The following is a 13,381-nucleotide window of genomic DNA, read 5'->3' as shown; positions in this document are numbered from 1 at the left end:
GGAGCCCTCAGCACTGCAGCCAGCAGTAGACGGGCAGGAGGACACGGATGGCCCTTCCTGTCCAGCACAGGGCTTGTGGCCATCTCCAGGCACCGCTCTGGCAGGGATCCCTGCAGCTCCGGCCCCTGCCCAGCCGCTCTGTGGGCAGCACAAAGGCTTCAGCAGAACCACCAAAGGCCTAAAGGCTTCTGGCCATTTTCCCTGCAACACTGCACTCCTGGGCAGCTGGCTGAGTACAAGCAACCTTTTCCCCCTCTTCTCTTTTGCCCTACAGACCTTGCACACGAAAAGAAAGATCCTGGGACTCTGTGTATTGTAACGTATTTTATATTTACATACTCTACAATGAAAATGCAAACACGGAAATGTTAAAGAGGAAAAAGAAAATTCCTGCTGGCTTAAATGGCCCCAGATCATCTCTCTGCAGAGCAGCATCTCTCTGCTCCAGCAGAACAGCAAGGCAGTGCCACACAGACGAGGCTGTTTCCTCCATGCACTGCGGAATCGATCTCGCAGCTGACGCCATGGGGAGTAGGGAGCTCTCTGTATGGCTCGGAGAACTAAACAAGATTCAATGGCAGCATTTCTGATTGCAGGACTGCTGTCATAGGCCATTTCTTCAAGGGCTGCAAGAGAGACGAACAGAGGCAAGGTCAGATCCTGCATGTGCAGGGAGCCAAGGAGAGCCCCCTGCCAGGGCCATCCCGGTCGTCTCTTGCCATGGCCCGCAGGGAGCAGGGAGCAAGGGGATCAGCCTGAAGTTGCTGGCCACGAATGCCACACGTAGCCCTGATATCTCTGTGTGCTCTGCCCACGGGTGCAGATCCCTCCACCGCACGGGCAGGGCTTGCAGCTGCCCCCTCCAGCCCCCACGGTCAGTCCGCTGCCCTCACTCACTCACCAGTGCAGATCAGCTGCAGCTCTTGCTGCTGCCCTCTCAGGTGCGGCCCGGCCATGCCTGTGAACACAGAGCCTGTCACTCCCGCAGCGGCACAGCTCCCTGCCAGCGGCACTGCCGGCGCTGTGGCCACCCGGGCTGCTGGCCAGGCAGAGCTCAGCCCGGGCCCTTGCCGCACGCTGCCGCCCCAGGGCACGGCTGCCAGAGGGCGGCAGCAACGCCCAGGCCAGGCGGGGGCTCCACGGCGCCGGACCCGGCTGGCGCTGCCGGGGCAGCAGGCGGGGCCGCAGCCGAGCTGCGGCGGGCCGGGGAGGAGCCCGGGCTCGGGACTCACCCATGAACCTGACGGCCGCCTCTCGCAGGGACTCCTGTGGGCTCTGCAGGTAGCGCAGTGTCCGGCGCAGGTGCTCGGCCGTTCGGCTCCTGTCCTCTGCCAGCTGCAGAAAGCGGCAGGAGGGAAGGGTTGGCGCGGGCTCAGCCCCTGGGCCGGGCGCTGCCTGCGCCCATCGCCGGCCTCGCCTGCCCGCACAGCCCTTAGGCATGGCCAGCAGCCGCTGGCCAAGGGCTCCCGAGGGGAGGGGCGGAGGGCCGGCTGCTGCCCGGGGAGCCGTGGTGCCGCCCCGCAGCCCCGCCGGGCAGGGGCTCCATGGGCACCCGACTCAGGCCCACGGGAGCCTGAAGCAGAGCCCGCGCGGCCTCTGGCTGCAGCAGCGGGCACAGCTGCTAGCCCCGCACGCTGAGCACCGCCCTCAGGGACCTTGGCCATGCTGAGGCTGGGGGGTCTCTGCTGTTCTTACCAGGCACTCCCCAAAGCTCTGATCCACGTGTAGCATTTGTTCTATATCTCTCCTCTTCAGGAACCTGGCTGAGGAATGCAGCGTTTCCCTGGAAGCCTGGAGAGGGACAGAGATGCACAGATGGCCCCACAGTCCAGGGCACAGGAGCATCCCAGTGGCACAGGCTGGAGTAGGCTGCAGCCCACAAGGTGCCAGGGCAGGAGGCAGCCCAAGCCCCTGCCAGGGGGACCGCAGTTGGCCACAAGTGCTCACCTCAGCAACAATCTGATTCTTATCATGGCAGTGGAAGTAGAGAGGGAGCAGGCTCTGGCACACGTGGGACTTGAGGGCCTTTCTTCCCTCTTCTGTTAATAAGTCCAGCATAGAGCCATGGAGCTCAGCTGCACCTGGATATCATCCTGGATGAAAGGAAAGGGCAAAAGACCTGAGCATCAGCTGCTTCAGGCCCCCCAGGGCACAGGCCTGCATCTGCACAGGGCACCAAGGGTCTGGGCAGCAGCCAGTGGCTGTGGCTGTGGGCACAGAGCCTTACGCTGTCAAAGAGTGGCAGGAGCGCCTCAGCCAGCTGCAGGGCGATGGGGGTGGCTATTGGAGCACCATTATCCAGGAGCAAATATCTGAGTAGAAGAATGCTCATCCTGATCATGTCGCTGTCATTTTCCTCCAGGAGCTCCACAAGACTTTCAATCAGGCTCCGCATTTTTTCAGCCTGTGCGGAACACGACTTTGTGAAAGGCCGCCCTGCTGCCGCAGGGCCCAGAGGCCAAAGGCCTGTCCCGAAGCACTGCGGCAGCTGAAGCGGGAAGCAGGAGAGATGGGAACAGCTGCCCCAGCGGCCGAAGCCCAGACAATGCCAAGTGATGGCGTTGCCCAGCCCCACGCTGCCTGCACGGCTTCAGCCACTGCCCCCTTCTCACCATCAAGGGATTCTTGCCCAGCACTACGAGGCCTCGGAGTGCCAAGTAACGCCTTGTGAAGGTCCGCCCGAAAATGAACGGGTGACGAATGATTTTTGGGTGTAAAAATAACCAACAAAAGGCACAGGGGTTTTGCAGTAACAAATCAACAAGGTGCAATTTTATTTATTATAACCACAGATAAATATGGATTTGGTTAAGGGATTGGGGAGGAGATGGGTAAGACAAGGAGAAAAGGGAGGAAAGAATGTCAGGGAATGGGGTATAGCTACCACAACGTGATATCTTCAGTGGCCTGCTGCCGAAACTCGCTGGTAAACGTCTTCGGGAGTACTCAAAGGACAGTCGGACCGAACCCCAATATATATACTGTTCTTGGTTGGGGGAAGGGTGGCTGAAATTAAGTTTCCATGGAGGGGAGAAGTCCATTGTTTTCATGGCCGAATGCTCACAGGTACGTTAGGTTTTTCCCCCTCCCTGAGTTGGGAGGGAGTACAGTCCCAGTCTCTGGAAGGAGGTTGCCAGGGGGGTGCCATGGGGGTGTCAATAGGGTGCCAGAGGGGTTCTTGGTTCCTTGATGAGGGTATTCGCATCTCTGTTGGTCCATCACGGTGGTTGAAGACAGGCAAGAGGGGTCTTCTCATGGAGCAGGGGGGAGCCACCCCAGAGATCAGTCCAGCCAGGTCAGGAGTTTGGAAGAAAGTCCAGTTCAATTTTCCAGAAAAGGGCAGCATGCCCCCTTCGAGTACAGCATGGCATGTTCTGCAAACATCACTTGTGAACACAGTAGATAAGCAGGAGACTTTCTTTCCCAACCGGCTCAGCAGCTTTAACCCTTCGGTAGTCTTTTCTCATTACAATTGTGAGGCAAAAATTGAAGGATTTTCGGATGGAATTCTACACGACCCCGTGACTCACGATTGTCTTGAGGAATCTTCATCAGCAGAGCTCTAGAGTGTCTTTGAAACTCGTTGCACGTCGGTAGCATAACCCCAGAAAAGTAGGGATGACAGGAGAGAGGGGATAAAAGGGGAAGAGAAGGAAAAGAAAGAAGGAAAAAGGGAACCAACAAACATAAACATAATTAATATTGATCATCATAACAACTTCACACGTGGTTATTTGTTATAACAATTTCAAAAAATTTTGATTAATTTTAACAATTTCAAAAAATATTAATCAATTAAAACAATATCATTTGTTTAACAATTTAAAAATGATTAAGACAAATCACAAATAATCAAAACAACAAACAAATAATAATATAATCATCGTCTTTTAAAATTATTTTCTAAAAATTAAAGTAACTTTCTGTAAATCATACTTGATATTTAAGAAGTTGTTCTAAGGCACATATGCTTGATTCATAACTGTCTCGTATCAAGTGTTTTGGGGACATCTATTGTATCGAGTACATCAGCTAAGCGGTGTGCATTGACTACAGTTGACAGTCTCTTAAGCTTTTTCATCATTCTCCAATTCAAAATGAATAGGGCTGCTGACAAGATAAAGCCAAGCGTAACTAGGATCAAAAGAACAACAACTGGATGGCACACACTGTTCAGAACACCTGTGGCAGTAGGAGACCACCCAAAGAGAGTATCCCACCACCTATGCTCAGCATCCTGCTTCACCCTCTCCATAACCCGGTGTATTTGGTTCACGTTGTGATGAACAGTCACCAGGGGCTTCTGTCCACTCTCCTTGATTTTCTCGAGGATGTCAATCAGGTCTTGATGGAGCAATAGTTGTCTCACGAGGGTGAGGTTCATTCCGATAGGAGTGGGCATCAGCTTCTGGATCAGCGTGTAGTTGGATTGCAGTAGGTGGTGAGAAGTAACTGGAGCTTCATAAGAGAAATCGCGTCCTACTATCTTAGTAAAGTTACAAGTACAAAAATTTGAATGATTCTTTGTATCTACTACAACATCATCTACAAAGACAGAATCACATGTTGTTCTAAAGCATGCACAGCCATTGCCTATGTATATAAGAACTGTCTGGGTATCCTCATGTGGACGAATCTCGAAATGACAGATGTTCTGCTCTGTGTCCAAACAGATATCCTGAGCTACAATTGCATTGCTTTCATAGATAAACCCTTGCTGTTCTCGGACAACACAAGTTTCCAGGTTGTTTGCCATTTGTCATCAACCTGACGGGCCCATCCCCTATGTTCAGTAGGATAGAGAACAGCTCTGTCATGGTTTAATCCTAATGCAATAACAGGGAAGACCAAATGTACAGAGGCATTGCGTATGGTTAGGACAAAAGCAGTGGCTGTGTTTGAAATGGGATCATAGGTAAAGTTCACCAGGTTCCACCAGGATTGGAATTCTCTTTCAAATTCAGTGGCACTGTCCCAGATTATTTTCCGAATTTCTGTGGGGAAGGTGCCTTCCTCGCCCTCTCTTATAATTGCAGCAGAGACAGATTGCATCCACAATTGTGCCTGGATACAGCTGAGGGCTAAGGAAACATTGTTCTGTGTAGCACTAAGTGCATCAATTACCAATTTGTGATCATCCACATTCACTCTTTCCCAATTTGGCAAAATGTTTGACAGCAGCCACTGGTGTGTCCCTAAGGCTGACAGAGATGACCTCAGTGGTTGCTGCAGTCCAGCCAGATCTCTAGTTGTAGCAGCCAATTTGTTCATTAGTACTTCAGAGTCAATGCTATTCAGAATTCCCAATCCTGTACCCACAACACCGGTCACATCCCTTGGTGTCCTCTTAAAGGAGCTTCGTTTCCGAAGCCAAGTGGTCCAGCCTTCAAAAGAGGTTTGCAGGAACGGAGAACAGGGTGGTTCAATATCTGAAACATTGTTCTGCATTAGCAATTTTACCTGTTTGAGAGACCATGCTGGATTGAACAATATTTGTTGTTGGCCAGTTTTCCTGATCACATAAGGTCCAATCTCGAAAATTATCGGGATGAGTATGACCGGTGGTATGGGTGAAGTGGTAACAGTGGCGACAGTGGGAGCAGTGGTTTCAACATTAATTATGAATTTAAAAGAAAGGCCTTGAGTATCCTTGGCCCAGAGACAAATTACCTCTGTAGTGCTGGTTAATGTGAAACTGTACCAGCAATCCCGTATGCTTGGGTGTGTGCAGATTTGCTGCTGTTTGTTTTCCCGATCTGTGGAAACACTGATTGACCTTGCTTTGCTGTAATTAGACCCATTAACCATTCGGCACCCAACACTAATTTTTTCACCCACTACTCCATGAACATGCCAGGTTTTGCGTCTTTCCCATTCTTGTCTGGTGTACAACATATCCTCATGTGTAACTACTGTTAGCAAGTTCAGACCCGTGACATCTCCCATAGATCCGGTGGATTGCAGGAAGGCATGAGACCAGGGCCACTCGAAGGAGTTCCCTGCTCCTCCTGCCATTCGGGATGTGAAGTTAGAAAAAAGGCTCTCACTTAGGGTCTGAGAGAGTGTAATTACAGTACTCGGTGTGGGTTTTGGTACAGTGTTTATCTTAAATGTGTAAACCAAGCCTCTTAGTCCTAATGGACTAGCTGTGTCATTCTCCCAGCGACATGTCACGTAAGTGGGTTTGGCCAAAGTAAAACTGTACCAGCAATCAAGTGATTCATCATTACAATCTTTTGTAATTGCAACATTGGTGGTTTTGGCACTAGAAACATAACTACCAGCATGTTCCTGGCGACAACACAGAGTAAGGGGACTTTCTATTTTGGAACACCCCCATTTCTTTGTGGGACACAATCTCGCTGAGGGGATGTTCAGATAATTCTTTCCGCCTGCTTCCATAAAATTTCCAGCAATTATGATGGAGGTGGCTTTTTCATGGAGGGTTCCTTCCACTTTTCTGCATGTTACCACAATTGACTCACCAACCGTTCCCGTAAGGGTTCTCATCAACTCATTCTGGTCCCACCTCCACTCATTCGGGCGGTACACCTTGGAGTCATGCTGCACTAGGGTTGCCAGGCTCGGGTAACAGCCCTTGGGATAGATAGGTTCCAAGGGCACTGGTATGCTGAACGATGGCTTCAGGCCACAGCTGCTCACCAGGGGGTTGTCCTTGAAATTGCGGTAAAATGCAGAAAAGTATTAGCAAGGTTATCATGTTTTCAGACGACTCTCATGTCCCTCGGGGTTCACCTGTAAAAGCAAGAACAACAAAAAATCCTGCCACTGAGAGGCAGAAAGGAGTTTAAAATGAGGGGATTATCCAGCGTGTGTGTATGCGGTGCTCTTTTCCAAGAGCGTCAGAGGCTACCCATGCATATTTATTCAGAGGGGTTTTCAGCACAAGTGGTACTTCGCCCACCGAGGGGAGGTCCACTAAGACAGGTTGTCCGGGGTAATGTGATGGATTGTTTGCATCGTCGGGACCTTCCAGTGAAGGGATGATGCTTGGAGGTGTGGGGTAAAAAGCGGTGACTTTGGGGCAGCCATTCACTCCCCACCTGCTATTTACCCCTTTAACAGCCTCCCACAGTCGACAGTCCCAGCTTGCTTTGTGGGGCTTAAGGAACCGCTTTAAAAGGCCATTTGTCCTTTCTACGATCCCGTTAGCCTGAGGGTAGTAAGGAGTGTGAAAGGTCCACTTTATGCCTTCGGCTTTGGCCCAATCCTGAACCACCTTGGCAGTAAAGTGACACCCGTTGTCAAACTGAATTTCTTGCGGCTTTGGAAAAGTTCCAAACCACCCCTGCAAGGCTTTAACTGTATTGTCACCTGTGGCCCTTTTAAAAGCATCAGCTTGTACCAACCCAGATACAATTTCCACTCCTACTAACACAAAATGTTTACCTCCTGATTTCTTAAAAGGACCAATATAATCTACCTGTCACGCATCCCACAAGCCTTTACCTTTCCTTAAATGCAGAGGGTCATCCTCTAAAGGATGCCTTTCCAGTCGCTTGCGGCACTGTTCACAGGCCGATATGCATGTTTTACATATTTCCCTGGTGACTGGCCAGCCGCGGGCGTGTGCTTCCTGATAGAGATCTTTGGCACCTGTGTGCTGCCTTTTTACATGTAACCATTCTAACAGTTGATTCCAATCCTCTGAAAGAGTTTCTTTTTTCAGGGGGCTAAGCCTTGCTAGTTCATCAACTCTGTTCTTACATTCACCTGCTTGATTCCCATCAGTTTGATGAGAAGCTACCCAACCGACCAGAAAGTTTCCTTTACTGGCGATTTCTAGGATTTCTTTCCATTTATCTTTCTGCCACACTGGGATTCTGTTAACTTCCCAGCCATTCTGTTGCCAGAAAGGGAGCCACTCAGTGCAGCCTTTGTATACCGCATATCACAGAATCACAGAATCACAGAAATTCAAGGCTGGAAGAGACCTGTAAGATCATCAAGTCCAACCCATGTTCTAACAATTCAACTAGATCATGGCAGCAAGTGCCACATCCAGTCTTTTTTTGAACTCTTCAAGGGATGATGACTCCACCACCTCACTGGGTAGATGATTCCAGTATCTGACCACTCTTTCTGTAAAATGCTTCCTTCTTAAATCTAACTTGCATCTCCCTTGACGCAGCTTGAGACTGTGTCCTCTTGTTCTATCTGTTGTCACCCGGAGAAAGAGACTGACCCCCAGCTCACCACTGCCACCCTTCAGGAAGTTGTAGAGAGTGATAAGGTCACCCCTTAGTCTCCTTTTCTCCAGGCTAAACAACCCCAGCTCCCTCAGTCGTTCTTCATATGGCTTGTGCTCCAAGCCCCTCACCAGCCTCGTTGCTCTCCTCTGGACACGCTCAAGCAACTCAACGTCCCTCCTAAAGTGAATGGCCCAGAACTGGATGCAATACTCCAGGTGAGGCCTCACCAGTGTTGAGTACAGAATCAGTATAGATGTAAACAGGAGAAGTGTTTTGTGCCTCACGCTGGAAGACACTCCAGAGGGCTATGAGTTCTCCTACCCGAGCGCTGCCCTCCCCTTCTGTGATAATCTTTTCACCAGATGAAATATGTAAGGCAGCCGCCTTATATTTCCATATTTTTCCTTCCCGCTTTGAGGAAGCATCTGTAAACCAACAGTTTGCTGCTATTTCAGGTGAGAATGGTGGTGCTATTTTTATTACAGAAGCAGGTTTGTCTTGGCTACTATCCAGGCTCTCAGTGTCTTGTATTGCCAAGAATTTTGCAGCACCTTCTGTGACAGAAAAGCTACTGCAGTAATACTCTATTTGAGCATACCATTTCCTGACTGACGACTTTTGAGCTATGCCGTCAGGTGGAGGGGTCCCGTTTGTGACAGCTTTAATTACCTTGAAGGGACCTCTCAAGATGATAGCTTGCTGCCGTGTGATTTTCTCTACTTCAATGAGAGCTAAGCTAACAACAAACAATCCCTTTTCCCAAGTAGTGTATCTTTTCTCAGCATCTTTAAAACCACGGGAAAAGAAGCTGACAGGCCTTGTTGGACCCTCAGGACCTCGCTGCCAGATGTGTATTGATAGCCCTGAGGAGGCAAATCCCCATTCCACTTGGAAAGGGTCTTTAGGGTGAATGGGCCCCTATGCCTGATGTACAGTGGCTACAAAAATCAATAATTGGAGTGCTTCCTCCTGAGAAGGAGTCTAATCCCATTTGATTCCTTTTCTCAGTAAATTGTAAAGGGGCCTAGCAATGATTGAAAAATCTGGGATGTGTTTCCTCCAGAATACTAACAGTCCTAAGGCTTGCTGGAGGTCTTTTTTGTTTTCAGGCATTTTCATCTGCTCAAGAGAAGTTAGAGTGTCAGGTGGGATGCATGTGCTGACAGATCGCCACCAAATTCCCAGGAATTTTACTTCCTGAGAAGGCCTTTGAATTTTCTCTGAGGGGATCTTTAAATCAAGGCTCTCTGGATGAGAGATTATGTTCTGCTGGAAATCCCCCACCTCTTTAATTTCTTCTCCTCCTACCAAAATGTCATCAATGTATTGGTACAAAGCTACAGTGTCAGGTTTAGGTATTTTTTCTAATTCCTTAGCTAAAGCATGGTGTGCTAGTGTTGGAGAGTGTTTGTATCCCTGAGGGAGTCTAGTGAATGTGTACTGTTGTCCCATGTTGCATCCATGTGAATGCAAAGCGATCCATGTCCTCGGGCTGTATAGGTATCATGAAGAACATGTCTTTGACATCTATGGTTGCCATGACTGTGTGAGCTTTTTCTTGTATTGATGTTATTGATTCAGCTAAATTTGGCACTGCTGCAGTCAGAGGGGCAGTGTTGGCATTCAGCCTACGGTAATCAACCGTAAGCCTCCACTTCCCGTTAGGCTTTCGGACTGGCCACACGGGTGAATTGTATGGGGAGTGTGTGTTAATAATTATTCCTTAATCACGCAATTCCTGAATAACTGGTTTGATGCCTTCTCTAGCTCCAGAAGGCAAGGGATACTGTTTCATATTGATTGGTTTACTGTAAGGCAGTGTGGGTGCGGCCTGAAGCAGTCTAATATTAAGTGGCGGAGTGCCAAAAGACCACAGGAAACCCTCGGTGTCGTCCCACTGCCTTCCTGAGAGGACATCCATCCCTAGCAGATTATTCGGTATGTCCCCAATTACCATTTTGACAACCAATTGATTTCCTTCTCCAGGGAGTGTTACTTTGACTAAAGCAACATTCATGGATTCTATGGTTCCTAAAGCATTAAGAACACAGCATTGCTTTTTTGTTGGAACAACTCCACACTTCTGGGCATCTCTATGTGTTAGTGCAGAGATCTGGGCTCCCGTATCAACAATACAGGTTACCAGAACTTTTTTGGGGCCCGTGATTGCTGTAATTAACATGTCTCCTGATTTGTTTTTTGTGAGCATTCGTAAGTAAACCCAACCTCCCGTCCTTCGCTCACCTGTAAGCGGTGGAGATATTAGTTTCCCGAAATCTCTGTTGATGAAGAGAACACTGTTTGTGTTTTGGGGTATGGGCGGGTGGGCAGTTATGTTGCTTAGGCTCTGTGAAAGAAGTTGCGAAAGAGTTACTTCTAGCTTACTGCTGGTGCTTTTCAGGAGACACGCAGCCAGGGTTTCACTGTGCAAGTTCTGTGAAGGAAGCTGAGAAAGAGTTAATTTTGGCTCACTGGCTGTGTTCTGTGGGAGAGGCTGAGATGCAGCCTCACTGCCCAGATTTCGAGGGAGAAACTGGGAAAGGGTTAACTTTGCCTCACTGGCTGTGTTCTGCGGGAGAGACTGTAATATATTGTGTGTACTGAACTGTGTACTGGTAGGAGTGTTTGTTAGTTTCTGGTGAGGGAGGGGGATTGGTGCACTGGGCTGGGTGGGGGGGGGGTTGATCTCCTAAATTTCCAGTTAGTTATGATGTTCTGCAATTTTTCAAGTGGTAAACCATCCATTATGTCCCGGGGAACCCCTTTTTTTATTCCCAGCATCTACCAGCGTTGTCTGTTCGAAATTTGTTTTCGTGGTTCTGTGTTTTCAGTGTTAGGAGTTCCCATAAATCGGACACCTTTTGTTTTTTCTGATTTTTCTTCCAGGGTTTTTACAGGCCCATACTGTCTACAATAATTTATTAAATCAACTGCTACCTCACTCCATGTCCAAATCTTTCGGCTACTAGATGTATCAGATGGTGTTGTGGGGGTCTGTGTTGGTGTATAGGATGATGGTGCAGTGTCAGTAGACTCAGACTGATCAGTGGAGTTGTTAAGAAATCTGTCCAGTCTATCTATTTGGCTTAAAGCCATAATTGTTTTTTGAATAGTGATTGCGGTTGATTTCAATGTTTCTGGAAGCCCACAAATTAAAGGGGTCATAATTTCAGGCTTCACAGGCAGTTGCATCGGGGATTCAAAACCAGGAATTAATTTTTTCTCATGAATCATTTGCAAACATGCGGCTTTTTGTACACTTTCTAGGATTTGGTCATGGGTAGTGGCAATTGCTAGGGGATCACCCCTTTCCAAAGGATTTATTCCCCCGGCCCAATAGGCTGCACGTTGTGTTAGAGACCAGGAGTCACGCTTATCTCCTGTTGTTAGGAAAACACCGTGTCCCCAGTAACCACTGGCTTCTTGTTCAGTTAACTTAATCTGGTCTCCACCAGTGAGAGAAACACAGAACACATATTCTGTTTCTGATTCGTGGGGGAGGCGACCGAATTCCTTTTTCAATTTAGCTAATTTGGTAGCGCTGAATGGTGTTTTTTTGGTTGTTATGTGGGGATCTAGGACTTCATCATTAATATAATTGTATTAAATTTTAATAAAAGGTCTCAAATGGGGACAACAATTTTCCCCACAATTTTTAACTGTTTCAGATTCTTTGTAAGAATAGTTTTGTTTTGCTGCCCTGAGCTCTTTGTATGGATAAATTTTTTTAATGCAAGGTGCTCCTTTTCCTTCCTCCTCTGTAGAGGAGTTGATTTTGTGTATGGCTTTGGTTTGTTCTTCCCTAAGGGCAGCTTGCAGTGTGTAAATTTCATTTCTTTCCTCATTTAATTGTTTTTGCAAAATTTCAACCAAATTTTAAAGGGAATCTATAATTACCATTTCCTCAGTTCTCCGTTTACAGCGACTTTCTGTGGCTGCAGTAAGACATGCTCCGAGGACTGAGCAAAGAATGTTTTTATTTTTACCCATTTTGAATTTTGATTCATGTTGCAGAGAACATATTCTATCAATGACATTTTCCAAATTAAACCAATTGTTCTCTGCCCAAGTTTCTCCGTCAGATGACGGTTTGGCATTGTGTTTAGCAAGCAACGAGTAAAAGTCAGCTTTTGCTTTAGGATTGAGATTTTCATTCATTTTGTGTGAAGGGACTAGGACTATACCAGGGAGCTGATTTGTGAACTCAAGTTACACAATCATATGGACCTTTAGTTCCCCTTCGTCTCCCTAGATAGCTGAAGAAACCAAATCTGTCTGGAAGGCACTGTTTTAATTGCTTCAGTTTGTCCCTTCCTTTCCAGCCAATCCAGATACACACACTCACACACAAATGTTATCTTTGTGAGGGGACCAGAAACCTAGAACAGGGAAAAAGCCACTCAGCCTTCGCTGGGCCGCCCCCTGCCTGTGTAGGTGAAGGGACAATATCTGTCTAAAAGGCACAGCTTAATTTCTTCAGGTGTGTCCCTCCCCTTTTAGACAGTCTAGGTACACAAATACAGCAGTAAAAAACAGTAACAGGTTCAGATAAAACTCCAATACAACAATAACAGCATCAATTCCAATATCAATATCAGGATTAGGAGGAGTATCAGTGTCGGTGTCCGTGCCGGTATCAAATCAGTAACAGAAATGACAGTAACAATTTCCCCTGCTTTTGCACTGAAAAATCTTTTGTGTCAATTCCGGAGCCTGTGTGCTCAGTCGAGGGTGAGATTTGGCTTTGGCGTATGCAGTCTGTGGGAGATTACAGACTACACAGTACCTGCAAAATCTCACTGGCTATCAGAATCCTGTCCGTGATGCCAGTTATGTGAGGGTCCGCCCAAAATGAACGGGTGATGAATGATTTTTTGGTGCAAAGAATAACCAACAAAGGCACAGGGGTTTTGCAGTAACAAATCAACAAAATGCAATTTTATTGATGATAACCACAACTGAATATGCATTTGGTTAGGGAATCTGGGGAAGAGAAGGGTAAGACAAGGGAAAGAGGGAGGAAAGAAGGTTAGGGAGGGGCTTATAACTACCAAAACGTGATGTATTCGGCGGTCCCACTGCCGAAACTTACTGGTGCACGCTTTGGGGAGATCTCAGAGGACAGTCGAAACAGAACCCCAAATATACTGTTCTTGGTTGGGGGAAGG

The sequence above is a fragment of the Melospiza melodia genome, chromosome 7 (genome assembly GCF_035770615.1).
Source record: "Melospiza melodia melodia isolate bMelMel2 chromosome 7, bMelMel2.pri, whole genome shotgun sequence".
Taxonomy (NCBI): domain Eukaryota; kingdom Metazoa; phylum Chordata; class Aves; order Passeriformes; family Passerellidae; genus Melospiza; species Melospiza melodia.
The sequence above is the reverse complement of the archived record's forward strand: the minus strand, read 5'-3'. Positions refer to the sequence as shown.